This window comes from Ascaphus truei, unplaced genomic scaffold (genome assembly GCF_040206685.1).
Source record: "Ascaphus truei isolate aAscTru1 unplaced genomic scaffold, aAscTru1.hap1 HAP1_SCAFFOLD_1213, whole genome shotgun sequence".
NCBI lineage: Eukaryota > Metazoa > Chordata > Amphibia > Anura > Ascaphidae > Ascaphus > Ascaphus truei.
This window is the reverse complement of record NW_027454084.1, coordinates 1-27,427: the sequence shown is the minus strand read 5'-3', so window position 1 is coordinate 27,427 and position 27,427 is coordinate 1. Positions and strand designations below refer to the sequence as shown.

General features: G+C 47.5%; 1 long non-coding RNA gene across 2 annotated transcripts; it reads left to right on the top strand.

Moving 5' to 3' along the window:
- The first annotated feature begins 353 nt into the window (after positions 1 to 353).
- On the top strand, positions 354 to 18,095 carry LOC142475405 (uncharacterized). Of its 2 annotated transcripts, XR_012790921.1 has the most exons (4): positions 354 to 1,637; positions 9,827 to 9,913; positions 15,245 to 15,311; positions 17,655 to 18,095. It is a non-coding gene; the product is annotated as an uncharacterized LOC142475405 (long non-coding RNA). The 2 variants fall into 2 exon arrangements; XR_012790920.1 differs by lacking the exon at positions 354 to 1,637 and having other exon boundaries at positions 9,135 to 9,913.
- Positions 18,096 to 27,427: the final 9,332 nt, after the last annotated feature.

Genomic DNA, 27,427 nt, shown 5'->3' with positions numbered 1-27,427 from the left:
CCCGGTCACTATTATGTACCGTCCCTCCCTGTCCGTGTATGTTCTGTCAGCTATAAATGGTAGTTTGTTATGGATTAAGATGGCTACACCTCTAAGATGGCTACACCTCTTTTTTTAACTTGTGCAACGGACAGGAAGCTCGTCCGGAAATCTTTATCTAAAAAGTTTGGCCTATTATTCCTTGAAAAATGCGTTTCTTGTATAAACAGTATTTCTGCTCCCTTCCGCTTATAGTCCCTGAATGCAACCCTTCTTTTAGCTGGACTATTGAAACCCTTAACGTTGTGCGAGATTAAGACTATTTCCTTACTCATTTGTGAGCTTCAGCCTTTTGCTCTGTCATATTCTTACTGGCCTCGCATGCCACTGATCCTCTTCGCTTCTTCTTTCTTCACTCCATCTGACCCGCTCCCCTGAGGAAACAAGAGATGGGGAACACACAAAAGGGGGAACCTGGGGGAACATAAACACAAGACCACAATTAACATAAAATGACATTTCTCGGCGCCTCTTCTTTCCTCCTCCGGCTCCGAGACTGCTGCCTTTGAGCTCCAGCCCGGTCTGCGGGGCTAGTTCCGACATCCTGGAGTGTGTGTAGCCCTCTCCAGCTGCTCAGGCTCAAAGGACTTTGTTAGGCCAGCGAAGAGCCTCCCTCCCCTAAATTTGAAACTGAAACCACATAGAAACTTAATTATCCCCTCCTAGCATTCTTGACCCGCCACCCTTGCTCCTGAGTCCTGCACCTTCCTCACTAGTGCTTTCCTCTCTTTTTCACCTGGTCCCTCTATCGCTTAGATGGTCGCTGCCGTGCTCCGTGTTGCTGCCGGTCTTCTACTCCCTGCCTGACTTCCCTTCTATCTTTCTTTTCCTTCCGGCTCCCTTGTTCCCTGCCTTCCAGCTCCCTTGTTCCCATCTACCTCTTCCAATCTTACCCTCTCTAGTGTTACCTACCTCTTCCCTCATCACCTACGCTGCCCTTCTATCTACCTATTTGACCCTTCTGTACACCTGCTGCCTCCCTGTCGTAACTTCCCCCTCCTCTCATCTGCTACTGCCCCACTTCTTCACTTCCCTAGCTCTGACTTCCTTCCCCTCCCCTTTATCGCCGTACCTCCCTCTCCTCTCCTTGATACCCCTTGCTGTCTAACCTACTTTAACCTTCTTAAGCCTCTTCCTCTTATCCTTCTATTGTGGAGTGCCTTCTCCCCTCTTCTTTCTACTATTAACATACCCCTTCTATCTCCCGCTACTTCCCCTTCCCTCCGCTACCCTTCCCCGTCCACTTCCTCCTCTATACTAGTGTAGAAAAGCCGGTCCGGCAATGTTCGGCCACCTCTAGAGTCCTTATTAGTCTTGCCTTCCTCCGTCTGTCGTCATCCGGGCCCGCCGTGCGCATCCGTGGCTGCCACCTCCAAGATGGCGCCCGATCTTCCGACTCAGGGTGATGACGTCCTTCCGCTCCGCCGCCATTTTGGATTTCGTTGCTCGGCCGGACGGAGGTGTTCGCGCTCTCTCCAGGTTCCCGCCTTCCTTTACCTTCCTGCTCCTGCGGTTCAGCGTGGATCCAGCGGTGCCTCCATTTACACCGCCATCTTTGGAGACCATGCTTTCTCTGCTTTGAAGGCCAGCGATTCCAGGTACCTTTATTTCTTTTGCAGGTCTCGGTGATTGAGTCTTTGGTGGCGTGCGATTATCGCCTTAAAACTGGCTAATAAATTGCACAACATCTGTAGCTGCTGGGGACATTTCTTAAACTTTAAAACAGAGTAACTTTTTAACTTTCTTTGCTTTTTGTTTATTACTTCTTTGGCCTTTAATTGTCTCTTCTCGCTCGTGGAGCTTTGGGGCTCTGTGACCAGTTTGGGTCCAGGGTTGGTTCATGGGGGCTCGAGTGCACGGGGGCCTCCCCTAGCCCTAGCTTGTGCATCATGGCAGGGCCTTCCTCTGGCTCTCTTATTAGCATGGTCTTGCCACCTCTCGTTACCGAAAGGCCAAAGGGGAAGGTCCACCGGTACCTCACCCCATTGTCTCTCAGAGTTTTGGTTAGGGGGCCCAGGTTTCTCCACCTAGCCAACGTTACTGGGGAAAGATCCTGGAATATTAGTAACCGGGCCCCTTCAAACTCCACTGCTGGTAGTGGTCTTGTTTTCTGGAGCACAGCCTCCTTCGTTCTATAGTGGTGCAGTCTGATCACAATGTCCCTTGGCTGCTCATTTTGCAGCGGTTTGGCCCTTAGTGCCCTATGGCAGCGATCCATAGCCAGCAGCCTTTGCTGCGTCTCCGGCAGTATTGACTCCATCCACCGCGTGATGTATTCATCACAGTCCAGGACTGATTCTGGCACTCCTCTGATCTGCAGGTTGTTTCTCCTATCGCGGTTCTCCGCGTCCTCCTGCCTGTCTCGGATCTCATTTATTTGTGCCTGTAAATCCCCAGACCTTTTGTCCTGTCGTTTAATGGCTTTGATGGACTGGTTCATTTTCGTCTCGAGGACCCCCGTCCTTTCTCCCAGGCCTGATACCTCCTTTTTAAGATCCCGCATCTCAGCCTGTAACATGGACCGTAGATCGTTAGAAAGCCGCATGAAGTCGCACTGCCGGACCGGCCCAAGGCCCTGATCGCTGATTTCTTCTCCTTCTCCGTCTGGCTCTGACTCTGAGCCCGCGTTTAAAATCGGCGCCATTTCTGACTCCGCTCTGCCCGGCCACGTTCTTCCGAAGTATTCTGGCAGCCCCTTCTTTCTTGTTACTCGCACCCCTCTTTTGGACATCTTGGGATCCTGTGCTTTATAACTGTGTTGTATATGCTGTTTTTTACTCGTTTCTGTGGTTATTTTATCATTTATTTCTCGAGCGGGGCACGGAGCACGGAGCATGAAACTTACACGTCCATACTCTGTACCGTCGCGCATGCGCCTCCCAGTGAGAAAGGTTTAAGGCGGGAGAGGGCTTTAGATACAAAGGGGGTAGAAAGAAGACATCCTTGAGAAGAACGCAAGAGTCTGGATGGTGCATAATGAGAAATTAGGGATGAGATGTAAGGAGGGGCAGAATAATGCAAAGCTTTAAAAGTGAGGAGAAGAATGGAGTGTGAGATGTGGGATTTGATCAGAAGCCAGGAGAGGGATTTCATGAGGGGAGATGCTGAGACAGATCTAGGAAAGAGTAGAGTGATTCTGGCAGCAGCATTTAGGATAGATTGTGTGGGAGACAGGTGAGAGGCAGGAAGGCCGGACAGCAGGAGGTTACAGTAATCAAGACGGGAGAGAATGAGGGCCTGAGTCAGAGTTTTAGCAGTCGAGCAACAGAGGAAAGGGCGTATCTTTGTTATATTGCGGTGGAAAAAGCGACACGTTTTAGAAATGTTTTGAATGTGAGGGGCGAATGTGAGAGAGGAGTCGAGTGTGACCCCTAGGCAGCGTGCTTGGGCTACTGGGTGAATGACTGTAGTTCCAACAGTAATGTGGAAGGAGGTAGTAGGGCCAGGTTTGGGAGGAAGTATGAGGAGCTCTGTTTTAGCCATGTTGAGTTTAAGGCGTCGGAGGGTTCATCCAGGATGACATAGCAGAGACATTCAGAAACTTTGGTTTGTACAGCAGGTGTAAGGTCAGGTGTTGAAAAGTATATTTGTGTGTCGTCGGCAGAGGTGATAATTAAACCCAAAATATGTTATTAGTTCACCTAGAGAGAGTGTGTACAGAAAAAAGAGAAGAGGTCCCAGTACAGAGCCCTGGGGTACCCCCACAGAGAGATCAATAGAGGAGGAAGTGTTAGCAGAAGAGACACTGAAAGTATGATGGGAGAGGTATGATGAGATCCAGGATAGAGCTTTGTTCCGAATACCAAGAGTATGGAGAATGTGGAGGAGAAGAGGGTGGTCCACTGTGCCAAATGCTCCAGAGAGGTCGAGTAATATTAGCAGAGTGTAATGACCTCTGTCTTTGGCAGCATGGAGGTCGTCAGTTATTTTAGTGAGGGCTGTTTCCGTGGAGTGAGCAGTGCAGAAGCCAGATTGTAGAGACTCTAGGAGATAATAGGTATTGAGAAAATGGAGCAATCGAGAGAATACAAGACGTTCAAGGAGTTTTGAGGCAAAAGGCAGGAGGGAGACAGGTCAATAGTTAGAAAGACAGGTAGGGTCAAGCTTGCTGTTTTTGAGTAATGTGTTAATGACAAAAAAGAGTGGGGATTGGTCGACCTCCTATCTGGGTGCCAGTCTGCCCAGACAGAGAGGCGTATAAAGAGATATCGGGTCAGCATTGAGAACATTGGCAGGTAAGAGCGGTTCTCATTTTTGATTTATAATTACACCCTCCTTACCTCAGCCTCCTCATCATACTCGCCGCCCAGATTGCCCATCGTGCTGTGATTGGCCCAACTCACGGTATGTGAGCTGTGATCAGTTCTGCCCTGTTCTCCATGATTTCCTATGGAGGCTGGGAATCTGTAAAAAGGGCAGCCAATCTCAGCTCTAGAGACTTCGCTCAGGCTAGCGTGGAGAGGTTGTCATGGGAGACCAGGTACTTGTAACACCTTTTATATTTGTTCATTGATCATACATTAGGCAAAACTGAGTAGTAGAAACAAAATGGAGTTTATTTTGGAAAACCTGCGTACAACAAGAAGATATACACAATAGACAGACAACAAAAGCACACTTAATGGAGGTCTGGGGGGTAATGTACACTTTCCTAAGTGCTGGGCGCCCGCTTGGAGTGGGCTTACCCTGACTGGAATATACCCCCGGTTCCTCTGCTTTTTCGAAAAGAGTAACTTTGAAAAGCCCACCTTACCTTCATCGACACAAGTCACTGGATGGTCTGGTTCTCTGCCTTGGTCATCTCCTTACATACACTCCACTAAGCTATACTTAGCATGGTGTTAGGAGGAGCGACCAATCAGAGCGTGGAAACCCTATTCCACTAGAATATAGAAACAGGGGCTCATCTCTTGGCTGACATCAGAGGAGGGTGCATGCCATGCCAGTTCGGGATGTGGGGGACAGGACATATGAATTGGCCAATGGGAAACGCACCAACATACTTCCACTTGCCCCAGTCAACCCATTGCCACCTACTAAGTAGGCTCCATTAAGTCTGGCAGGCCAGAGGATCCTCCCCACAGTTTGTCTCTGTTCTCCAGACTCAGTACTCAGCCCTGCCCCGTCCACTTAGCACCACCACACCTCTCAACATCCTGTCTCCTCTTTGAACTACAGACATTATGCAGACTTGCTGGCACCTTAAGCAGCTGCCCTGTCTGACTGCACCGAGCCTTAAAATACATGTATGAAACATAAAACATATTTTAATACATGGGGAGACTCATGGCTGTAAGGGATATAGGAGTGAGATATCAGGGCTCGAAAACCTGGAGTCTGGGGCACACGGGGCTGCCCAGATGTAATTTTGCACGTGTACAGGCAAATCATGCCTGCTCACGGGTAGAATAAAGGTACTACCGGTAGCTCCGGTCTCCCCAAACTCCTACAAACAAAATAATTGCATTCTTACCCAAATATCCTACCTAAAACTTACACACAGAAAGTGTCATGAGTCTGGGGTAAAGGGAACATGGAAAGTAAAAAGCAGGGGTCAATTTAACTTTCATGCAAAGATACCTGGCCCCTGGCTTACAGGGATAGGTAGCTGCCAGGGACCCAAGGCAACCAGAGGGCTTAGCCTTTATTATATAGCCTGGTTACCCTTGCCCATCACAGAGGTACTACCAAGTCTTAAGCAAGGCTGTGCCAAAGATACCCCAAGATGAGGCTGTCTGCCTTCCTGAAGCACAACATTTAAACCAGTCTGTCAGTTTTCAACTTGCAGCCAGCACTGCCTTTGGATGTGTGGAGGGGTGGTATTGTATTTTGGGTGTGTGAGGAGGGGTATTGTGGTGTGTGTGTGGGGGTATGTTTTTTGGGGGTGGGTTGTATTGTACTTTGGGTGTGGCAAAGTATTGTATGCTGGGTTTGTGGGGGGTTATTGTATTTTGAGTGTGGAAGAGTATTGCATTTTGGGTGTGGGGTGTATTATTGTGAGGTAGGGGGTTGTACCAGTGTTGTGTGTGTACAGGGGATTGAGGTAGAGGGGGTTAATTTAATGATAGTGGAGGGGGGAGAGTGAGTGAAGAGAGACAGACTGGGGAAGAGAAATACATGGGGAGAGGAGGGGGCCCACAAAGAGGTACGAAAGGGCGGAATAGTAAAGGGGGCTTGCAATGTCTGAAATGGATGGGGGTTCTTGTAAGGCTACTTACATGGGGGTGGGGGCCCAGTCAAATCTCTCATCCTGTGCCCCGGTACATTTGTGTGTGGTACTGCCCAGTAGTACCTGGACTGGGCTGTTGGCAATGGTATCTGCAAGGTAGGTGTGCTGCCCCGTCTCAATACTGATATGCTGCTCGGTTCTGATTTGGGAAATTATTTCTGTATGTTCCAAAGGACCTTCCAGCGACCCCAATCACAACTGTAACACCCTGCTCTATACCCGGGGAGATTGTCTCAAATCAGTAGGAGATAAATCCTGAACCCTACCAGGATCAACTCCCATGCTGCCCAGGCTGATCCCAAGAGTCTGCGTACCTGGATAAACCAGGGGTTCACCCAGGCCCACCAGTAGATCGTGGGTGCCATAGGGTCCTAGCACGGTCCCGAGCCTGCTACCAAAACCCCAGAGGACTTGGACTTCCAGGTATACTGGAGAGGATGATTCTGGAGCCCAAGCTGGCCTTAATCTTGGGGGGGTCATCCCAGGATGGGTCTTTCCCATGAACTCTTGGGTTAGAGGGGGAGGTGTGACAGAAAGGTAACCAGGAACAAGTATTGTATTGTATGTCTTTATTTATATAGCACCATTAATGTACATAGCGCTTCACAGTAGCAATACATGTGGTAATCAAATAAATAACAGATAATATAAATAACAGGTCATGGGAATAAGTGCTACATGCATGAAAGTAACATTAAGGAAGAGGAGTCCCTGCTCCGAGGAGCTAACAGTCTAATTGGTAGGTAGGGAGAACGTACAGAGACAGTAGGAGGGAATTCTGGTAAGTGCGTCTGCAGGGGGCTAAGCTTTATGTAACATGTGTCCAGTAATATCCACAGTGCTATTCATACACTTCTTTAAGCAAGTGTCTTAAGGTGGGTCTTAAAGGTGGATAGAGAGGGTGCTAGTTGGGTATTGAGGGGGAAGGGCATTCCAGAGGTGTGGGGCAGTCAGTGAAAAAGGTTTAAGGCGGGAGAGGGCTTTAAATACAAAGGGGATAGAAAGAAGACATCCTTGAGAAGAATGCACGAGTCTGGATGGTGCATAACGAGAACTTAGGGCTGAGATGTAAGGTGGGGCAGAAGAGTGTAAAGCTTTAAAAGTGAGGAGGAGAATGGAGTGTGAGATGTGGGATTTGATCGGAAGCCAGGAGAGCAATTTCATGAGGGGAGATTCTGAGACAGATCTAGAAAAGAGTAGAGTGATCTGGCAGCAGCGTTTAGGATAGATTGTAGTGGAGACAGGTGAGAGGCAGGAAGGCCAGACAGCATGAGGTTACAGTAATCAAGACGGGAGAGAATGAGGGCCTGAGTCAGAGTTTTAGCAGTCGAGCAACAGAGGAAAGGGCACATCTGTGTTATATTGCGGAGGAAAAAGCAACAAGTTTTAGATATGTTTTGAATGTGAGGGAGTAGTCCAGTGTGACCCCTAGGCAGCGTGCTTGCTCTAATGGGTGAATGATCATAGTTCCAACAGTAATGTGGAAGGAGGTAGTAGGGCCAGGTTTGGGAGGAAGTATGAGGAGTTCGGTTTTTGCCATGTTGAGTTTAGGGCGGCAGAGGGCCATCCAGGATGATATAGCAGAGAGACATTCAGCAACTTTGGTTTGTACAGCAGGTGTAAGGTCGGGTGTTGAAAAGTACATGTGTGTGTCGTCAGCATAGAGGTCATATTTAAACCCAAAATATGTTATTAGGTCACCTAGAGAGAGTGTGTTCAGAGAAAAGAGAAGAGGTCCCAGTACAGAGCTCTGGGGTACCCCCACAGAGAGATCAATAGAGGAGGAGGAGGTGTTACCAGAAGAGACACTGAAAGTACAATGGGAGAGGTAGGATGAGATCCAGGATAGAGCTTTGTTCCGAATACCAAGAGTATGGAGAATGTGGAGGAGAAGAGGGTGGTCCACGGTGTCAAATGCTGCAGAGGTCGAGTAATATGAGCAGAGTGTAATGACCTCTGTCTTTGGCAGCATGACATGGAGGTCATCGGCTATTTTAGTGAGGGCTGTTTCCGTGGAGTGAGCAGTGTGGAAGCCAGATTGTAGAGGGTTTAGGAGAGAATAGGTGTTGAGAAAATGGAGCAAGCAAGAGAATACAAGATGTTCAAGGAGTTTAGAGGCAAAAGGCAGGAGGGAGACAGGTCAATAGTTAGAAAAACAGGTAGGGTCAAGCTTGCTGTTTTCAGTAATGGTATAACTGTATCATGTTTGAAGGAGGATGGAAAGGTTCCAGAGCAGAGGAAGGATTTAAAAATGTGTGTGGGTGTAGGGATTATAGTAGAACCAAGAGGTTTTAGGAGATGGGAGGGAATGGGGTCAAGAGAGCAAGTGGTAGAGGGAGAAGAGGTGATCAACAGCGACACATCCTCCTCTGAGACAGTGGAAAAAGAGTCAAGGAAGGCAGGAGGAGAGTTAGAAAGAGGTGTAGGATGGGAGGAAGAAACAGAGGGGATGTTCTGACGTATGGATTCTACCTTTTCCTTAAAATAATCAGCAAAGTCCTGAGCGGAGATGGAGGAAGGAGAGGCAGCTGAGGGTGGTTTGAGTAGAGCATCAAAGACAGAGAACAGTCGGCGTGGGTTAGACTTGTGCATTTTTATTAGTTAAGAAAAGTAGACGGGAGGATGAGGATGAAAGGGGGGGGGGAGAGGATGAGGATGAAAGGGGATGAGGATGAAAGGGGGGGAGGATGAGGATAAAGGGGGGGAAGGATGAGGATGAAAGGGGGGGAGGATGATGATGAAAGGGGGGAGGAGGATGATGATGAAAGAGGGGGTGGAGGATATAAAGAAAGGGGGGGAGGATATAAAGAAGGGGGGTGAGATAAAGAAATGGGGGAGGGGGAGTTAAAGAAGGGGGGATAACGAAAGAGGGGGTAAAGAAAGATTCAATTCACTTGTCACCATCTGACGCGGAGCCCTTCCCAATAAAGTTTCAATGAGGCTCTGTATGTTATGTTATATGTATGTTAGATGGTATAGAATATCTGTTCCATCTGTTGTATATGTTATAGGTTATATATGTTATGTATGGTTCATATGTTATATAAGGTTCATGGGTTAAATAGGTTAAATATGTTCATTAAATCATTAAATAATTGTGTTCATTCAACTGCTGGGTATATGCATGTATATATATGGATATGCACTCACTATAACTTAGGTACTGCTGTAAGTCGTTATAAAGTTAAAAATCACGCTACAGTTTAAGGTTAAGTTAGTTATCAGTTTTGCGCCGGTGGGATTCACCCACGATGTCGTACATGTGTTCCTCATATAGGTCCCTGACGAATTAGGACCTCAAACAAGTCCCAGGGGGGTCGGTCCTGGGAAGGGAAAGCCGGCCATTTTGGAAGGTCAGGCATACCGACCTGCCCATTGGGCGTCAGATTCCCACTCGGGGGACCCTGAGGGGAGCTCTGGTTTTTCTTTTATTTTTTTTCATTATTACAAAGCGGATTAACTTATGTTTCCAATTTTGCTTTACCCCTTATGTGTTTTCCCTTGTACTGTCTCCTCCCTCCCTACCTCTCCCAATCCTTTCCCCACCCGGCCGGGGAGGATGCCGACCTAGACGGAACACAAGAACTTTGCCGGATGGTAACACCAAAAACGTCCGCCAGTTGAACAAGGGACAAAGTGGACAGGGTGAGTCATCAAACTGAACAAAAGAGAGTGATAGTGCGCAAAACCAAATAGTGACGTGATAGGTGAAAAATAAGGGAATAATTAAATAACTTAACCTAGTATTGAGCGTCTACAGCTGTGATGGAGTGGGGGGGCTCAGATACCCCCTGGAGCTAACAAATGGATACAAAAAAGACACAGCGCACAACGCTCATAGTGCATTACAAGATATTATTGACATATATAATAAATGGGTGAGTAATGTGCGTACATCAAGTATGATAATAACGAGCAGTTTCGGGATATTTTACCCAACACCTCCGGAGACCAGAATGGGTGTCCTTGCAGGAGTGATGCTGCTGTCCTCGATATCACAGGGTCCTATTGAAGTCGGTTGCACACCTCTGCTGTTCCTTGCTCCCCTAAGCACAGGCAGGCTTGGAGCTGCTGGTTCCTGCAATGTTTCAGCAGGGCAGTCTTTAGCATCAGCTGGGCGTCAGCACTCTCCTCCGCGTGAAGCGCTTCAAGATCGTGACGTCACCACGGGGGTTTTCGGCGCCGCTCACAGGCAACCAAAGTCGCGCAGTAGGGTGCTGATTTGAGCTAGAACACTAATAAACCTTGTCCTACGCGTTTCGAAACGGAACGTTTCTTCATCAGGGATTGATAAAGAGTGGATTCTGGTAAAACTTATAAATCCCGCGATCGTATCTCATTGGCTAAGTCCTTAGTTGTAATTGTCCAATAGGAAGCCAACAGGGGCGGGTTTAAACTGCTCGTTATTATCATACTTGATGTACGCACATTACTCACCCATTTATTATATATGTCAATAATATCTTGTAATGCACTATGAGCGTTGTGCGCTGTGTCTTTTTTGTATCCATGAGTCATCAAACGTTAGCTTGTTACACTTCTCACACATTAAGTGATGGCGTTAACCCTTATATCACATAACGTTAAGGGCTTTAATAGCCCAACCAAGAGAAAAATAGCTTTCGCTGACTATAAACGAAAACACGCAGATGTCCTAATGTTACAGGAGACTCATTTTAGCAAGACCAACGCGCCTAAATTCCTAGACAAAGACTATGCCCAGTTCTACCTTTCCACCGCACCGGTTAAAAAACGTGGAGTGGTCATCTTGTTCCATAATAAAATCCCATTTGTAGCCCAAACTATTAAAAGAGACACAGAGGGACGCTTTTTTATACTAGTGGGCACGATACGGGAGCAATGCATCACAATAGCCACAATCTATGCCCCCTGCGAGCAGGACGCAGTCTTCTTTGAAGACTTTTTTTGGACTCTACGCACCGTCGCAAGGGGCGGCGTAATACTCGCAGGGGATATCAACATGGTCATGCAACCAATCCTAGACAGATCAGGGAATACGGGCACAGTACATAAAAAAGTGGGGACCTCTTTACGCAAGGGCCTCAAAGACAACCAACTGACTGACATATGGAGAGAACTACACCCGACTGATAGGGACTATACGTTCTATTCCCACCCACACGGCTCCTACAGCAAAATTGATTACTTTTTCGTCTCTTGCCAACTGGTTCCTCTGGTCTCCCGAGCTGGGATCAATGATATTTCATGGTCTGACCATGCACCGATAGAGCTAAGGTGCGAGCACATCCGAACAGGCAGACCAGGAGCGAACTGGAAGCTCAACGAATCAATCCTAAAAATCCCTGAGATGTATGAGACAATAAAGGAAGAAATAGTTCAATTCTTCCACACAAACACAGGCTCTGTAGATTCCCAGTTTGTATTATGGGAGGCTCACAAAGCGACGCTGAGGGGCATACTAATTAGCACCACAGCTAGGAGAAAACGGGAAAGGGACTCAAAAATTATGAAGCTTCAATCGAGATTACATTCCCTTACATCTCTCCATAAGAGTAACCCTACAAGAATTGAAAGATACCAAAATTGAACTAAACATGTTGTTGACCTCCAGGGCAGATAACGCGCTGAGTTGGTCTAAGAGGAAATTTTACGAAAAAGCGAACAGGCCGGATACTATGCTGGCTCGAGCGTTAAGAGACAGACAAGTGAAGTTTAATATCCAAGCTATACGCTTAAAATCAGGCACCCCCACGGCCAACCCTAAGAAAATAGTAGAAGAATTTGGTTCGTTCTATGAAACACTATATAATGGAGAGAAAGTGGCACATAACGCTAAAACGAGCGAGAAGCTGAGAGATTTCTTAGCCAGCTCAAAACTAGGGAGATTGACAGAGGCAGAGAGAGAGGCCATTGGCGCTGATTTCTCTATAGAGGAGGTGTCACAAGCCATTAAGGAACTCAAACCCTCAAAAGCCCCAGGGCCTGATGGCTTCTCGGGGCTATACTATAAGAAATTTGCCAAAGTACTAGCCCCTAGGTTGCTCCACGTGTTCAATGCAATATTAGCAGGAGCCCCCATCCTCAGAGAGATGTTACAGGCGTCTATATCATTAATCCATAAACCAGGTAAAGATCCGCTGGACTTCAAAAGTTATAGGCCCATATCCCTAATCAATACTGATATTAAAATATACGCTAAACTATTGGCCAATAGATTATGTCTAATCCTACCCAGACTTATACACCCAGATCAGGTCGGATTCATTAAAGGCAGACAGGCAGCGGACAATACCCGGCGATTTATTGATCTGGTAGAATTGGCCACTAAAAATAACACACAAAGTACAGGCATACCCCGCATTAACGTACGCAATGGGACCGGAGCATGTATGTAAAGTGAAAATGTACTTAAAGTGAAGCACTCCCTTTTTCCCACTTATCGATGGATGTACTGTACTGCAATCATCATATACGTGCATAACTGATGTAAATAACACATTTGTAACAGGCTCTATAGTCTCCCCGCTTGCGCACAGCTTCGGTACAGGTAGGGAGCCGGTATTGCTGTGCAGGACGTGCTGCCAGGCGCATGCGTGAGCTGCTGTTTGCCTATTGGGCGATATGTCCTTACTCACGAGTGTACTTAAAGTGAGTGTCCTTAAACCGGGGTATGCCTGTATGTTGTTAAGTCTGGATGCAGAAAAAGCTTTTGATAGGATAGACTGGCCTTACCTGAAGGAGACGCTTGCGGCATTTGGCTTTGGGGATCAGGTGAGTAGAGTGATTCTCTCGCTGTACTCAGGACCTACCGCCAGGGTAATACACCAGGGCTTTTCATCTCTCCCCTTTCAAATTAAGAGTGGCACGAGACAGGGATGCCCATTATCCCCTTTCCTGTTCGCTCTATGTATAGAACCACTGGCGGCGCAAATTAGAGGCAACCCGGATATCTCAGGGTTAAACGTATATTCTCAAACACATAAAGCGGCCCTGTACGTAGATGATATCCTACTAATTATCTCAAAGCCCCTCACCTCCTTGCCAAACCTATTGGATTTATTGGACAGATTCTCGAGCATTTCGGGATTTAAAATAAATCAAGCTAAATCTGAAGCCCTCAACATCAATCTCCCTAGACACGTAGAGAAGTTATTGCAACTGAATTTTAACTTCCACTGGCAACAGAAATACATAAAATATCTAGGAGTCCACATAGCCAAGAACACAAAAGACATCTACAATGCAAATTACCCCAACCTAATTCGGACGTTGATAGCTTACCTCCATAAATGGTCCTCTATACGAATATCCTGGATAGGTAGGATACATAGCGTCAAAATTAACCTACTCCCTCGTATCCTATACCTTTTCCAGACGTTACCAGTGCCACTCAGACTGAAGGATTTGCTCTCACTTCAGTCTGCAATCTCTAAATTTATCTGGGGAGGGAAAAAACCGAGAGTCAACAAATTAAATATGAAAAGATCTGTCCTAGCGGGGGGCCTAGCGGTACCCTGCCTGCTCTCATATTACAAAGCGGCTCAATTAAGCCAAATTGTTCAATGGCAATCCAGTCCACATTTAAAATGGTGGGTGGAATTAGAGAGTGCTGCCTGCGCTCCTTTAAAAATACGCAACTTGATTTGGCTACCTAAAACAGCATGACGATCTGCTGACATGCCACTTTCCTCAATGACCAACTCGTTGTCTATCTGGGAGGCTAATAAGACTAAATACTCTCTCACAACGAGTAAATCTTTGATGTCCCCAATTTGGAACAATCCCAAGTTCGCTCCTGGCCTTCTGGAGGGAGATGCATCAATTTGGAAACAAAAAGTTATATACGAATTAAAGATCTGGAGGGTTACAATAGCAAGATTAAAACGTTTGATCACGTCAGAGAAGAAAAAGATATACCCCACTCAGAATTTTTTAGGTACCTCCAGCTCCGAGCATTTTATAACAAATTTGCCCCATACCCCCCCCTGACGTCATTCGAAAAGCTCTGTCTGGCAGAGACCGACACAAAGGGACTCACATCACAATTGTACAAGGAAGTAGTTGATTCTGCGAGCTCTAGACAGCAGCCACCGTCATTTAGAACCCAATGGGAAAGAGACCTGGGAGAGACATTAGAAGACGACGAGTGGAACGCTATATATCTGGCCACGGCAAAAAGCTCCATATGTACCGCACTAAAGGAGAACGCATATAAGGTCCTAATGCGGTGGTACCTCACCCCAATGAAATTAGCCAAGTTCGTGCCTGGATCCTCCTCACTATGCCCCCGGCAGTGCGGAGGATCGGCCGATCTGTTACATATGCTGTGGTCTTGCCCGCGGATCTCCCCACTATGGGAAGAAATTAGACATTGGATAGAGGGTCTTCGACCTCACTATTCCCCCAGACCCATGGCTATTCCTCTTGAATAGACCACTAACGGGCCTGTCCAAAGCAAACAATAAACTAATAGCACATTTTGCAATAGCCACACGGAGCGAGATCGCAGCACTATGGAAACGCCCCAAAATTCCAAGTATCCCAAAGATTCAAAATCGATTGTGGTTTATCTGCCAGATGGAAAAGTTGACGAGTCTAGTTAACGACACTGGCACCAATTATCTCAAAGTATGGGCGCCTTGGCTGGCGCAGATGGATATCCGGGGTTGAGAGGAACACAATCTGGCTGTGATAGATGCAGGTGCGTTCTCCTTTAGGAGCGAAAACTCAGCTCACGACGACTATACAGACAAATAGACAGAACACCTACAGAGGTGTTAAACTGGAGAGGACGCAACCCACAAAGAACCTTACTAGGATCGGTGAAGAGACCAAGCACGAGTCGATGCTCCTCTTCCGGCCGCGCCACCCCTTACTCCCTTCCTACCCACCTCCTTATTTTTAAATTTTTTTTTTTTTTTTCTTTATTGATTTTGTGTTTGTCAATTTGAATTAATCGTACTATGTGAATTATGTTATTATCTTTATTGCTAGTCCACCCAAAACAATCCGGTCGAGTAGGGCCCGAAAAACCGGGATATGTCTCACGAGCTGACATACGGTACTGTCTATAGCGGAGATTAACACTAAAAATGAATGTAATGTATACTGTATTCTGTATCACTTGTTTGGAAAAATGCAATAAAATCTAAGTTACAAAAAAAAAAGAAAAGTAGACATGTTTAGCTTGCGAGAGGGCAGAGTTGAAACAGGATAGCATAAATTTGTAGTGAAGGAAGTCTGCGAGAGTATGCGATTTCCTCCAGAGGCGTTCAGAGGAACGCAGCATGTGGGAATTTAGCCAGGGTCTAGGGTTAGAAGGGCGAGGGCGGCAGAGAGAAAGCGGGGCAAGAAGATCAAGAGAGGAGGACAAGGCAGAGTTGTAGTTCCTGACCAGGTTGTCAGGGTCTGTAGCAGAGCTGAGAGTGGAGCGTAACGTGGATTCAAAGTCAGGAAAGTGAATAGAGCGCAGGTTTCTGCAGAACCGGGGGTTAGATGGAGGTGGAGAAAGGGAGAAGCGAGATAGAATGAGATGAGGTGATGGTCAGAGAGAGGAAAAGAGGAAATGGAGAAATCGGAGAGACGTTTTTAGTGAAAACCAGGTCTAAGTAATGGCCATCCTTGTGGGTGCTGGCTGCAGACCACTGTTGAAGGCCAAAAGAAGAGGTTAGAGAGAGAAAGTGGGATGTCCAAGGGAGAGAGGGGCCATCAATATGACAATTGAAGTCCCCAAGGAGAAGAACAGGGGAGTCTGAGGAGAGAAAGAGAGCCAGGATTCAAAGTGAGAAAGGCAGAAGGGGGGTGAGAAGAGGTAGGTCGGCGATAAATGACCACCACATGGACAGGGAGAGAAGATCTGGACAGTGTGAGCCTCAAAGGAGGGAAAAGCAAGAGATGGAGGAATAGGAATGGTTCGGTAACGGCAGAAAGAGAGCCGGATTCCCACGCCTCCACCCCTGCCGTCAGGACACGGAGTGTGGGAGAAAGAAAGGCCACCATAGGAGAGCGCAGCTTCCAGAGCAGTGTCAGACTGAGTGAGCCAGGTCTCAGTTATAGCAAATAGGAGCAGAGTGAGAGAGAAAGAAGTTATGCACAGAGAGGCACTTGTGAGTAAGGGAGCGAGCATTCCAAAGGGCACAGGAGAAAGGGAGAGAGGAGGGAGGGTGGCAGGGGATGGGTGTGAGGTTGGAGGGGTTCACACCAGAAGGAGTAGAGGTTGTAATTGGCAGGCGAGGACGAGAGCATGTAGGAATAAGGCAGGGACCAGGATTGGGAGAGATATCCCCAGAAGCAAGGAGGAGAAGCATGGATAGAAAGAGGATGTGTGAGGATGATTTGTAGGGGTGTTTTTTAGTGCAGGGGATATAGCTGTGTGGTGTCAGAGGACGCAGGTAAGAAAGGAGTTCATGTGAACAGAGAAGTGGTAAAGGAAGGAGAGATGGAGATATATGAATGGAGTTAGAGACATACTGAGGCTGGTAAAAAGAAGTGCATAATTTGAGAAGAAGTGAACACACAGCAAATATAAATGGTAAAGGCAGCATCACAGCAGTAATGATGCAGTCTGGTATAGATGATATCCTCCTTTCCAGCGTAATTCAAATGCAGGAATCAGGGCCAGTTGGGGGTGTCCACTTCTTCTGAACTTCCTTTTAAACTTTTGTCTGCTTAATTAGCACATCTGAGGCACATTCAAACAGAAGGTTTTCTACACAGGGTGTTCCCTGTCTAGGTTTCAATGCTTAATTTAATTAAGGGTAGGATGAAACAGGATTCAAAGATAGTTTTTACCTAGCATTGTATCACTTGCATATATTATAATACACACAGCAAAGGCTTCAATGAGAGGATTTAGAGATGGTTTTTTTACCTAGCATTGTATCACTTGCATATACTGTACTATAATACACACACACAAGTATAATAAAGGTTAATACCTGGGGTTCGTCCTTACCTGGGGCTCATCTAACCATCAGACACGTTAGCTACCCTGTATTTAAAAGCCCGGTAGCCTATGCATCCTATGTAAAATATACTCTTTATTCAACTGCAAGTGTAGAAATGTTTTTTTTTTTCTTTACTTTATGCAACAGTTAAGCATATCCAAAGTCTGGGCATGTGGGGATGAGAAACCCTTTGTGCAGCCCACATGTTTGGGGAAAATGGCTGCTGCTGTGACTGGAGGAGCAGGTGAAGTGTAGAAAGAAAGGAGAGTGGCAATTGGCGGACATCTGACTGGGGGGGAGGGGGCATCCACCATAAAAGTGGAGCATTTTTTTACCTCCCCAGCCAGAGTGGTGCCAGCCAAGGGGGTAAAATCATTCCAGCCAGCTGGGGGAAGCCATTGCTGAGTCCACACTGATAGGTGCTGCTCCCATTGACTCGTTTGTATTTCCCTCCACAGGCCCTTACATCTCTTAGCCCCACCTCATCTGATTGACCAATTACAGATGAACCCTCACCTACTGATTGGTCACCTGCAATTCTACCATGATTTCCTATGGAAGCAGGGAATCTATGAAAGGGGAACCCAATCAGCATTCCATAGTTCACTCTGATCTTGCCGTCAAAGTGAACTAAGCGGTGAGCTCCAAGACTGTGCTGGAGACACCCAGACATGAGCCTGGAAGTCTAACCCTGTGGGACATTCAAAAGAACTTTTGTACTATGAACTGTATCTTGACAGAGAAGAAGTGGAGAGCAGGACTATTAAGCATTACTTTTGAAAGGTCTCTGCTGCAAATTGTACCAGAGAAGTCTAGACGATATTTGCCTCAACAGAGAGTGGAAGCAAGTCCCGGGTAAGCCTTCAATGTGGTGCTCAGCACCTAGCCAGCTCAGATCCCTTCCATATGCCCCTGTTTTAGTGAGAATAGCTCAATTATGTTTTATGTTTTGAGGTTGCTGGCTCTGGCTGGAATATAAACATTTATTGAACTGCTTTGTCCTGTCTGGTCACAGTGATAAGTTCTGGTCTCTTGTGACAGGCCATATGACACATTCTGGTGCCTGCCACGTTTGCTGGTACTTGAATGTCCTACACTTGGGGTCCAAACTAATGTAGATGAATCAGAGCATTACAGATTTTCATCAAGTAACATTTATTGTGCCATAAGGAAACACAATGTTTCGGCCTCGAACTGGCTTTTATCAAGTTAAAGGCCAGTTAGAGGCAGAAACAATGTGTTTCGTTTTGGCACAATACATTTAGCTTGATGAAAATCCATAGTGCTATGTTTCAGCTGCATTAGTTTTGATTCATTCTGGATTATTGGCAGGCAGTCCGTGGAACCAGGACCACAGATATTAGTATCAGATTTCCCCCCCCTCATTTTATGGTGTGCAGCATTTACCCTATTTTTTTACTCACTACACATGTGGTCCCAACCTTTTTGTGTCCAAGGCGCACACTTGAGAGTCCAGGAGAGTAGCAGGCAGCAACCAATTAACATACAAACACACAATTACCTTGGGGGTGGCCTCCAGTGTCACAGATGCGGAAGTTGTGCCCGACGTCCGGAGCAGAAGGAAACTGCGGCACTGCGGTAAGCTACTCACTGGAAGCCGGCAAGCTACTCGTAGCTCACGATCAACATGTTTGCGACCCCTGATCTATGAAATGGCTAGTCACGGCCACCCACAAATGCTTGACAGGCATCTTGGTGCGCGTTTGGGACCCCTGGCATATAGACAGGCAGCCTTACATCTATAGACTCAAACAAAAATGCAAACTCGTTCAGCAATGCACTGAACTTATCAAAGTTTAGTGAATAGGCCCCAAAGTGTCTAATAACCACACAAAGGATACCATAAATATTCACACCACTGTTGGTTGGGTAAAATGGAAGTCTTCTTGCCTCAGACTTTTATTCAATGTTTAGAGAGTTGCGATTCTCCTATAGAAGGTCCAATGTGACAAAGCTTTTTATGGACATTGTGTTTGACTTTGAGAAGGGCCTTTATGCTTGTAAATCCTGGCTCTAAGGCCCGGATGTTTAGATCACTTGTTTGTGGCTCTAGCCAGTAGCACAATCTTAGCTAGTAGCACAATCTGGAGGCTGACAAAATTCAGGGCCTCAGATACACAACTCTAAACTTAGTGGTCACATTTCGTCTCTCACAAGTCTGCTTCCACGTTTACTTCTTCAGAGCTTCCTCTTTTTTTTCAGCCTCCAGATATTATTTCATTTAAACAAGGATTCTGGTATTCAGACCCACATACCTCTCTCTGAAAGTGCACGCTCACCCTGCCACAATTCTTGCAAAGGACACCAGAAAAAATAGCATTGAAATTATAAGGTAGAGTGACCATGTAAGTCTGCCAGGATCTTCAGGGAAACATACAAGTGTATTATGAAAAGTAGTAGACTGTCAGGTTTGTGCTCGCCACAAACCAGGACTGGACTGCAGGGCTGAGGTGGGGATGGTTATACACCAACCTTAGACCACAAAGACGGGTCCGGAGTGCGAATTCCGTGGTCAAACGTAGCCGGGTCAGGATTGGAGAAGTCAGGGTTAACAATATATATCCAGGCCGGGGTTAGGGCAGGCGGCATAGGTGTAAGGAATCCGTTCCTGGGTTTGGTGGAAACCCTTTCCTTACAGAACTGTGCTGTTTCCAGACAACCTCCCCTCACATCCACCTGTGCTGGCAATTAGTGTCGCCCTGCCTTGGCTTGGTGCTCTCTCATTGGAGGAATGCCCTCACACCTCTCTCACTGGCCTTCTTATACTCGGCTCTCACACGTCCTCAGTGCCGAGCATAGTTCTTTCTCTTAGAATGTAATTGAAGTGTTCGGTCCAGTTTCTGCTATTTCCCAACCACCCATTTCAGAGACAAGCACAATGTCCTTGGACCCCATGGAAAACACCCAGTCTGACTCCTCAAGTACTCTCGGCAGTGTCCAGTATACCTTCCTCGGACTCCGGTGCTGTACTTAGTATAACCACTGTTGCTGTTCAATCCTTTGGTTCAGGAACAAACTGTTTCTCCACTGATTTTCCCACAGCTTAAGTGATAACCAAGAATGACTTTAAGCTCCTCACTGCTGAGAACACTTTTTTCTTCCTAACTTCCCTATTACTCCACGCTTAGCCTTAGAGTCTGGCATTCCGACTCCTCAGATAATACTCTCTCGCTGTTTTTCCCACAGTATTCGAGGTATCCGCTACAGACTACATGGCTGCTACAACCAACTAAGGGTTATCTCTCTTGGAATCTTCTGTAGTGACTGTTTATCCTACAGATTCAAAGGACCCAGGGTTCAAAACCGAGTTACACTTCTCTGATTTTTCCACAATATTTGGGGTACCTACTACAGATCACTCTACTTCAGCTGCAAACTCAGGCTTACCTTCCAGTGAGGTTTCGCTAGTACCTAATGTATCTACTGCTTTCAAGGACCCTGTGTTCGAAATAGTGATATCTGATACTGTCTCCCCAACAGTATCGCGTGAAGCCTCTGACTCTGGGACTTCCACTCCTCAGTCAAGTTCATGTTCTCCCGATCCTTCCTCTGTGCTTGAAATACCCAGTTCTAAATACAAGACTTCTGTTTCTAAATCAGGTTTACTGCTCACCTTGCTTCCTGCTGTACCGGATAAAGTCTGTATGGATCCAAGCTTTCTCACTTTGCTAGCAGATCCTATGCCCGCAGGGCCCCGTGTGGTGGCTGAGGTGTTTCCTCTGGATTTCATGTTGCCCTCGCCAAAGATTGAAACACCCCTATTGGACTGTTTCACCCCTGTGGTGTCCGTTCCTGTTTCTTGTCCTCCCATGGTGAATACGGGCATGCTTTTCTCTGCTTGTTCTTTGGTGCCTACTGCTCCCTTTCCGGATGTCCAGACTTCGGACCGGATGCTTCGTAGACTTCAGATGCCCAGGAATGCTGACCTATCGTTTTCCAGTGCCACGGCAGGAAACTACTTAAAATACTATAACCTCCACTTTTGACTTCTTTGGGGGAACAGGCCTGGACTGTACCAAAGGGGTTGCGTCAATATCTTGCAGTGAACCCTCCAGCCCTATACCCTTACTAACAACGGTCCGGAATTCCTGGGGAGCAAAAGATTCTCTCAAGCTTCTACGTAACGATTCCAGCAAAAACATTGCCTGTCCAGAAGGCCTCTCTGCTATATCCGACCAACAATCAGTGTTTTTGTCCTATACACTCGGACTATTACTAGGGACCGGGCACCTGGCTGGTGTCCTTTGGACTTCCCTGTTCGGGAATCACCTGCTTTTCCACAGCTCTGGATTTCCAAGACATTTTGTGTTGCTTTCCATATACCAAGAATTGCAGTGCTACTGCTCTCTGATCTAAAGATGGCGCTTGCCAATGATTTGTGGGATTATGGATCTACACCTCGCCAAGACAGTTCAGGGACAATGATATGTCTCCCAGATCTATGAGTGGTCCTGTTCGCCCAGAGTTCTCACCTGAAAGGGGAGGGGGGGGGGTTACTGTAAGGAATTTGTTTCCAGATAACCTCCCCTCACAATTACTGTCGCCCTGCCTCGGTGCTCTCAATGGAGGAATGCCCTCACACCTCTCTCCTGGGATTAGCCCGCTGGCCTTCTTATACTGTGCTCTCACACTGCCTCAGTGCCGAGTATAGTCCTTTCACTTAGGATGTTACTGTGTTTGCCACAAGCTACCTGTTTGGCCGCCCTGTTCCTGTATTCTTGTTCCTGATCCCTGTTCCTGTGACCTGCTGCCTTTTCCCATAGCAGAGGTCTGCTTACTGAGTCCAAGGTCTGCTGCTCTCGCCTCGCAGAGGCCTGTTTTGGACTTCCGTGCTGAAGCGTTGGTTCGCCAACGCTGCCCGGAGGTGTGCCTGTTCCGGCCTCCTTCTCCCTTTGCTGCGACCGGTACCATGGGCCATTCCCACTCCTCGCACAGAGGCCACTCCCGCACTGCTGCTGCTCCTACGCTGAAGTGGAGCGCACCTGATTTCCTGTTGCCGAACCCCTGCTTGGATAACATTTTTTCTACTGTCTCCAACCAAGACCCATGCGTGTCAAAGGATTACCCTGGCCTCTCCAGCCCTGAACCTGCTATGAACGACTACGAACTGCGCAATCCAGAACAGGCTTTTTGGCCTAAGGTCCGTGTATTCACAGCCCCACCTCAGCACCACGGTCCGGTCTTGGTTTGTGGCGAGCACAAGCGTGACAAAAGGAGCATAGGTTGAGGTCACAGACCGGGGTCAGCATCAGGGAGAGCGTCAGTGTAGGGTTTCAGCATAGGCACTGCAGTGCAAGGGGAGGTCTCCGGGACAGGAATCCTGCAGTGCAGGGGGTCCAGCACAGGAGGTCCTCAGAAACAGGAAGAGCTTTGGCAAGGGTGCTTCAGCATAGATGCTGCAGCGTAAACAAGGCAAACACGTAAGAGAACAAGGAAGCTTCAGCACAGGGGCTTCGGCACAGGGATGGACTCTGGACAAAGGAGGCTCCAGGATACAGGAAGCTTAAGCACAGGAAGGCAAAGAAGAGACAAGCAAAGGAGCTTGTGGTCATCACAGTAACACCAAGAAAGGATTATGCTCAGCCACTTCCTGGGGGAAGGGCTGACCCTAAATAGCATAGGCAGCCAATAGGGACAGAGCTGCATAGCAGGCAGCAAGAAGCAGACTGCAGTGTGAGTCCAGACCCAGGTGATTCCAATTGCCAAGTATAGGGAGGCCTTTGTCTGGAAGCTCTGAATGCTTGTAAGGGTGAATTGCAGCCAAAGCCAGGACCAGAACCCTAACATAGACATTCACTTTAATTTAAGATGTTACAGAGACAGAAGAACAGCACATTGAGAACATGAAGACATAATGCCATTTGAACTGCAACACCACATATGTGGTTTATATTATCAAATGCTCTTGTAATAAGAAATATGTTAGCCTGACAAAGAGACTATGACAGTAGGGGTAAATGTGGCTGCTCTTTAATAAAGGTCAAACACACCATTATCCCTACCTGTCAATAATATGCTATATTTATTCATGTATGAATACAGTAGGGCCCCACTTTTCAGTGTTCCGCTGATACTGTGGTACAGAGAAGGGGGCCGCCATGTCTGCGCATGAGGTCGCGCATGCACAGAAGGTGGATGCGCAGGTCTGCAGATGCGCAGAAAATATCCGGTTAGGGTACCGTAGAGAAGAACTTGCCGTATTAGCGGGGCCCGCCTGTAGTCACATATCTGTATACTGTGACTACATTGGTCTGATGTTATATGTTGTAGCCTGGATTCAGCACTTTTGGAACCAGGAGTTAACCAATGTTAAATATGTTAAATGTGCGGATAATTGGTATATCAGTATCCAATCTAAACACAAGAGATCTTGGGCAAGATAAGGCGAGTGGCCTGAAATATTATCGAGCGTGGCAGGGCTCTGGACTCAGGTGTGGGAAAAGTGGCTCCCCGCAGGGGTACCAGTGTTTGGTCCAGACACTGAGTCGCCTAAACCTTCAGGGGCTTTTGAACGGACATAGAGAACCATTGCCGGGAATGTGCCCTGTTGTTGTGATTCCCATTGGTCCATTCAAATGCCCCGCTAAACTTAAGCATGCCCCTGTGGGCTGTACTGGAAGTCTTGTAACCCGCCGTCACTAAGGATTGGTCCGATGCAGGCGAGCCTTCACTCACTGATTGGACCCAGAAGACTATCCGCCCTGGGATTAGCCAGCCCTCTTCTTCCTCCATGGTGGTGAATGGTGACTGAGGGATATACAAGTGGGAACCCGGCTTTGGCTCCAGAGTTATCAGAAAGCCAAAGTGGACACATTACATATTCAAAGTCATTAATGGGTGATCCGGAAGGAAGCAATGGAAGAAACTTTGAAAATGCTGGCTCATGGAGAGCAAACCAGTGCTGCCCATACTACCAAGGACAGTGGCACAAATTTGGGAATGTGGATGAGGGTAAATATTCAAGACAGATGTCCCCACACGTAGGACTTTAGGTTGTGTGTTGTTCCCCGCGTTGGGTGAGTTTGTGTATATGTTTTATGTACTAGAGCAGGCCTGCACAACTCCAGTCCTCGAGGGCCACAAACAGGCCAGATATTCAGGATATCCCTACTTCAGCACAACTGGCTCAATTAGTGTCTCAGTCATACTGAGCCACTAATTGAGCCAGCTGTGCTGAAGTAGTGATATCCTGAAACCCTGGCCTGTTTGCGGCCCTCGAGGACTGGAGTTGTGCAGGCCTGTACTAGAGGTTTGTGAAATGTTCTAATGCATTCCCTTTTGTTCAACTCTGCAGTTCTGTCTAGTGTACGGATCCCCCTGTGTAATTGTCATGGTCTCCCGTGACAAAGTGTTTCAAGCACAGCCCAAAGGTGCAGGCTTAAGCACAATGGGAAATTCAAAATGACCACCAGGAATCATGCCGACAGGGCCAATACCCAGCAACGGCTCCCAGGGCCGGCCTGATACCTACCACAGAGAAAGACTACTAAGAGTCTGGGATGAACAAAGGCTCCGCTCCTCGAGCCATCGTTCCCTAAACCAGAGTACACACCCTCCTGACTAACAATGTCTTAAGCACTTCACCCACACCCATTTGGATAACAAACCCAGATTTCTGTGTGCGCATGCTGGCTAAGGTCACGTCCATAGAGGAGTTACTAGCCCTGCACACAACTCGGGGGGGGGGGGGGGCTGAGGGGGGGAGGCATCTGCCTGAAAATCGGAGTATTTGAATGTTCCTCCAGATATAACGGCACCAAGCCCAGCGGGGGATATTCTGCTATCCGGGAATCCATTGCCGAGCTCCCGCCTGTAGCCGCTGCTACCATTGACCAGTTTGTTGATTGGTTCCAGTGCAGCACCCCTCACATAATAAAGGTGAAGCCCGCCTGGCTGCCACAAAGCCGTGTGTAATGGTCACCTCTGTAAGGCTCATTTTGCCTGGAATGTAAAGTATTGTGTGTAACCTATTCCAGATGAGAGCTATATCACTGTGTGATATTTGGAAGGGGGGAAACTGTGTCTTGGGGAACAGGGATTGTTCCCATACAGTTAGTAAGGCAACCAGCACTGTCATTTTGTGTTAGCATTTCTCTGCATGCAGACACAGTAATTCACTTAGCTAAGATGCATGCAGAGAAATGCCGGTTTGTGTCAGAGATCGGGAGCGGCTTAGTACCTTGACTATGGTGAGTGGGGAAGGGTTGTGATTCAGGTACGGAGAACTGGTTCTCGGCAGTGCAGACCCTTTGTTTACCCGAGAAGCTAAGGTACATACCCAGCGGGATGTATGGGGCTGGCCAGGGAGCCATTGCCGGGTCTGAGCCCCATAGCACGATTTCCAATGGTCAGTTTGAATTTCTCGCTCGCCAGACGCTCACTCCACGATGGGCGCCCTAAAGTCCTTAAGCCGGCCCCTTATATGATTGGTGCAGCCTGGCGAGCTCTTGTTCTCTGATTGGCTGCACCGTCACAATATGCCCTTTGATTGGCCGGTGGCCCCTGCTCCATGGAAACAATAGGCAACCGAGGGCTATGTAAGGGGAGCAGCCAATCAGAGTACCAGACAAGTTTTGGAGTTGATCTGAGACGCGACTGGCTGGTTTTTCGAAAGTGCTATTGGACAAATAGCACAGAGAAGCAGGAGGAGGAGCTAAAGCAGGCCCCTGCACATAGTTCAGTCTATATTCTCCTCCAGGCCCAGTTGGTGAGTGTACATGGTGTGTTTTGTATGTTTGCAAGATATACATTTTTGTTTATTCAACTATTGTGTCCTGCATTGAAAGTTCTGGTCTCCCATTACAGTTGTAATTTACCCTATAACAAATTTCATATGGCCGGGGTGTATCTATGTTAGTGGAACCTGATCAGAGTGCCAGGTCTGTATGATCCTAGCGTGGAGGTGAACTAAGTGGTGTGCTCCGAGGCTGTGCTGGAGACACCTGAAACCGAACTGGGAGTCTAACCGAGTGGGACATTATAAGTGCTTCTGTGCAGAGTTGCCAGAGAAGCAGAGAGCAGGACTTTAAAGTGGAGAATTTGAAAGTTCTCTGCCACATATTGCACCAGAGAGGTCTGGAAGGTCCCTATCCCCTTACATAGATTACCTTGTGACCAATCACAGTGCAGATGTTGCACAGCAACCACCACTCCTGGCCCTGCGCTCTGGGCAGTGTGAATAGCCATAATCAGTGGTCATCAAATCACCCAAAAATCTACTTGCCGGACCAAAAAAATCTACTCACCACCTAGCCCTGCCCTAGTCTCGCCCCACCACTAGTCCCACCCCCAGGCCCGCTTTAAAAAATGTTTTGAATAAATTCCTAGTAAGAACAACATTCGTTGTTGACATAAGTTTATTTATTGTATTACATTATACTACAATTAGTCCTTGTTAAGTGTATGTGTGTATATGTGTGTGTATGTGTGTGTATATCTGTATCTGTGTGTGTATGTATATGTCAGATTTAGAAAAAAAAGCCAGGTGTGAATGACTAGTTTCCTGCACCCTTTAAGCAGTGTCTGGACGTCCCCGCTTCACAATATCTAAAGCAGCAATCTCACCTGGAATCTTACCTGATCCGAAGTCTTTCAATGTCCAGGTACCCTCATTCCCGCAATGTTATATGTTGGAGGGGAGGTGTTCCCTACCTGTCTTCTGGGTTAGGAGGGATTCCGATGTCTCCCGTGTGAAGATTGAGTCAGATCTGGAAGAAAGAAGTATAGGAGAGTGAGAGAGACAGAGAGACAGAGGGGGCAGATAGAGAGACAGACAGAGGGGGCGAGAGAGAGGTCAAGAGAGAGAGAGAGAGAGACAGAGGGGGCGGGAGAGAGAGAGAGACAGAGGGGGCGGGAGAGAGAGAGAGACAGAGGGGGCGGGAGAGAGAGAGAGACAGAGGGGGCGGGAGAGAGAGAGAGGGGGCGGGAGAGAGAGACAGAGGGGGCGGGAGAGAGAGACAGGGGCGGGAGTGAGAGAGAGGGGGCGAGAGAGGAGAGAGAGAGAGATGCAGAGAGAGAGAGATGCAGAGAGAGAGAGAGAGAGATGCAGAGAGAGAGAGAGAGAGAGATGCAGAGAGAGAGAGAGAGAGAGAGAGAGAGAGATGCAGAGAGAGAGAGAGAGAGAGAGAGATGCAGAGAGAGAGAGAGAGAGAGAGAGAGATGCAGAGAGAGAGAGAGAGAGAGAGAGAGAGAGAGAGAGAGAGAGAGAGAG